Genomic DNA, 4427 nt, shown 5'->3' on the forward strand with positions numbered 1-4427 from the left:
GAGCTCATGTCTTCATCTTCTCAGTTAAGGTCTCAAAGCTGAAGATGAGAACCTTTCCAAGTATACCAAAGTATACCGTTTTTATACAAAACCTGACACATTCAGGAAAAGTCATAAGTTCACAAACACCTATTAAGATACAGATCACTTCCCCTTTGTCTTTATATTTTTCACAAATTTAAAAAAACAAGTGCGCCTCAGGAGGAACTTGTTTTCAGCTATCTTAGCTAAAAACAACCCTAGAGGGACTCAGAACAAGGAACTTTTACTTATTAGTAATTTGGAAATGGTTTGTTAGATATGTCTTCCATTGAATTGTGGTGGAATCATGTGAAGGATAACATTTGGCTGGTTATCTTGGAGTCAAATTATTTAGGGCAACTGCAGTTGGTCCCAGAGAACAATGCTGCAGCTCTTGAGGTGAAAAAAACTTTTTCCAGCAAAACTATTGAGCTGAGAATCACTGAGAGCTTTAAATCTAATGTTCATCAGGAAGTTCATTTTGCACAGAATTACCAAATGTGCAGACTTCAGTTAAATTCTAACCCGGGAAACTGCTCCAAGGGGAAGAGTATTCCTCACCCTCCTCCTGACTCCTTGAATAGGCAAGCTAATACAAACAAGCACTGCCAAAACTTTCCTCACAGAAAATTATTTTTCCAGAACAATCTGGCAGTTGAATAAAACTCTCTCTCTATCCTAATTTGTAAGGGCGAGTTTTGCCCCATGAGTTTTTCAAATCTCAGATAAGGCTTTCCTTTCTACATGAAGAGTCATCAATCAGTGCTTTAGCAGATTTCTTTAGCAGATTTTCTGCATGGGTTAGGCTTCACTGCATGGATGAGGGGGAGAGGGCAACTAGAAGGATAACAGGCTACAAGCAGTACTGTACTCTTGACTCTAGTCAATCTGATAAACATCAGACTTACCTGAAGTGAGTGTGAGTGACCAGGTGCCCTCAAATAGGAGCACAGGGCAGTGGCTTAGCTGTGTAGAATAGAGAAAAATGCTGGTACTAGAGAGGCCACTGTAGACACAACATATTAAGCTGGACTGGATAGACAGTTGGGATTTTGGTCATGCATACAGCAGTCAAATTTCATTTTTCATGTACTGTACATATTGGCCTAGAAACACCTCAGTGATATTTATCATCATCCTGTGTTAACCATGTCTGTGTTTTCACTGTTGTGACAGAGCTGGCTAATGATCAGGGCTTTTTGGCTCTCAAGACTAAAGACAAATACAGACTTGTTCTCAGTTTTCTCTGATCCTGCACATGCTGTATAAAGGCCTGTTGTTTGCAAATTCCACTGTGCTGTAGGGCGGTATCCCTAACAACCAATACTGTGCCTGTTTTCCTCCAGTCTTAATACCTCAGAAACATTTTTTGCACTTCAGGGGTTAGGTCTGATGACATGTAAAACACGATTGTTTAATAAAATTATTTTAAACATTTCAGAATGGCTGCTTTGTCTGAACCGTTTTTCCTTCCCCAGTCAAGTGTACTTGACTTTGTATACATTTTCAGGGGCCTCATTCTACAAAGATGAAAACTGGACAGGCCGTTTAAGCTGTTTTGGTAAGAACTTTCAAGATAAATTAATATAATCATATCTTTACCACATTCCTTTAAAGGCCAATAAACTGTGGAGATTAACATCCCAGCCTGGGGATAAATAAATTCAGATAATCTATTTTAATCTACTCATAAACACAAACGCAGAAATTCCATTAATGTAATTACTACTTAGTAAGGAGCAGCTTTAGCTGAAAGTTTCCAGTGATGGAGGTAGCCGTTATCATTCTTAGAAAGTTGTTTCAACAATTAATTGCTGTCTTCAGTACTTTTAAAAAGACTTACTAATGTGAATATGCCCATTTTAACTTGCCAGACATTAGAAACTGTTGAGATTATGTCTGCTAGACAGAGATCCTTTTTCTAAAACAAATTCCATGTAATTTGGCCAAGACCTCAGAAAAAGAAAGTGAATAGTGTTGGAAATAAAAAAAGTTGCTGATATAATATCATACCAGTTCTATTGAATTTCTCTATATTTCTGGAAAGACAGTTTGTTACTTTTCTATAAAGAAATGTATTTTATAGTAACTAACAAAGTCTTGTTGACCAAACTTCTCGAAGCATGAATAACCCGTTTAAAAAATGCAGTTGTTACTTAGTAATGCAATATGCAAAATGTTTTTCTTTTGTTTGTTAAAATTTCTGGAGTAGCTTATGTTTGTGAAGAACCAGATAAAGTGATATTTGTGTAACTTTTCCTCACATGGAAATTGTTAGGTACCTAAGAGTGATCTTCCACTAGCTAAGTTAGTGGATAGACTTCCAAGAGTCATCTGTAGGAGTCATTACTGACTTTGCTATGGATTGTGAATGTATTTGTCTCCATCATAGATTAAATGAGATAAATATCTGTTCCTCCTTGGTAAAGCAACATGGAGAGTCCCAAGTGGAAAATGATGTCTAAAGCCAGGCTTATTCATTTGCAGATTAGACATGGGACTATTTTATGAATTTTAGGGGCAGTAAAAACTTGAGCCAGGCTGCCAAAATGTTTCTAGGATGGAGAGGACTGACTGAATTTGTAAAAACATCCTCCTTCCAGTTTGTTTGAAAGAAATGTACAGGTATTTAGGAACATGTGGAAGCCATAACTTGTGACTTCAAAAGTTTTAAGTATCAGGTTAGGCAGAAGTTGGGTGTATGTGCATCCTGCTTTTTGAAGGGCAGGATGTTAGGTGAGAGGGAAGGGGGAATGGATCGAAAATATAAATTGCATATAGTGGGCAGGGACTTCTGGCACTTGAGAGATCAAATATTAAATGGAGCAGTGAATTAAGAAGACATTTTGTACTTTGGATGAAGGACCTCAGGCCCGATACATAATGAGAATCTCTCAGGTGTTTACTGAAACTGAATTACTAAAAGAATAGTGGCCCTGAGAATGCAACCACTTCTATTAGGGATGCCTGTTACATGTGTTTTAATGCTTTTTTTTGCACAATGGTCAGGTTTCTGCAGGTAAGAAGATTGTACTAAAATGTTCTCGGGTCTGTGACCCAGATTTGGGAGCAGATAGAAAAGAAACTGAGATTTTAAGCTCAGTTCTAAATCCGATAGAATATAATAAACCTAAAGGGGTGGAAACACCTTCTGGATTCCTGTCCTTGGAAGAAATAAATGGCATATCCAACTGGGACTGTGTACACCAGTCCTTGGGATAAGTTCAGTTGATATTTCAGAAACAGGCCCTGGCTAAGGAACCTGGAAGTAAGTCACACTTCCCGGGTTATTTTGCAGACAGTACTTCTTACTTTTGATATCTCTTAGGCTCCACAAATATACCAGAAGAAGCAGCCCTGCCCTGTTAAGCTACTCATCTCTTCATCTGGAGGAGGCATAGGCAGGAGTATTGTGACAAACTAAGAAATGTTCCAAGTGTGTCAAATTGGTCCTTCCTCAGATTACTCCCAGGTTTTATTCCAGTGCCACTCGGACCTTGCCCATGCCTTTCAGGAAGAAAGAGGTAGGATGGAGGTGGAAGAAACATCAGAGAGTAGCTCTGCACAGGCTGGACTGGCAGTTTGATACACTGGTGTTTTCAGGATTGTCATGACTCTTTGCTATGAAGTCTCTTTTGAAAAGTTTTAATAATTTCTCTGTTATTAGTTAGTTAACTCCTTCCTAGTCTTTAAACGAGTATATTTGTACATCTAGGAACCACACCCTAATACCCTAAGGATAGAGAAATTGAAAATGTAAGGCAGAAAAGTTGCTTAAGTGACTTGTGAAAGTAAACTAATCACTTTTGGCAATCTGAGGGAGGTGCTGGCCAACAAGATTTCAAATGCTGATGTTGCATTCATAACGTCTGCTTTTGTACTTAAGTGTGTAGTGTGAAAAGTACTTTGTGCTAAAGCAGGATCCGCTCCTGTCTTTGTAACCAAGAAATACCATTTAGCCATAGCTCAAATGCTTGTTGCAAGCCCCTGTTAAAAGGTGAAATCTTCACTGCTTTGGGCTGATAAGATGGTGGTGGTTATAGAAATGAAGTATCCTCACCTGAGTAGGCATCCTGAACTGCTCTGGCTCTCTGAAGTGTGTTTATCAAAGTTGCTAGTTTTGCATAAATAAAAAAATTAAAATAGCATTGCTTTAGCATGTTTTCAACTCATTTTCCTGGACTGAAGAATGAACAGGAGAGGTCCCATGTTGCAGCCAGAAGTGCGCTGCATTTCCCATCAAGACAAAGAGGCTGAATGATATCCGTTACAGGTACTGTTCAGAGTGGGTGAAGAAGTATCTGCTCTTGTGACTGGTTTCTCCTCAGCACTATAATCCCTTCTCTCTTGATTCAAGCTGAACTCTGTTCAGTCAATTTTATTATTCTTATCAGGAGATAACATCT

This window comes from Chiroxiphia lanceolata, chromosome 2 (genome assembly GCF_009829145.1).
Source record: "Chiroxiphia lanceolata isolate bChiLan1 chromosome 2, bChiLan1.pri, whole genome shotgun sequence".
NCBI classification, from domain to species: Eukaryota; Metazoa; Chordata; class Aves; order Passeriformes; family Pipridae; genus Chiroxiphia; species Chiroxiphia lanceolata.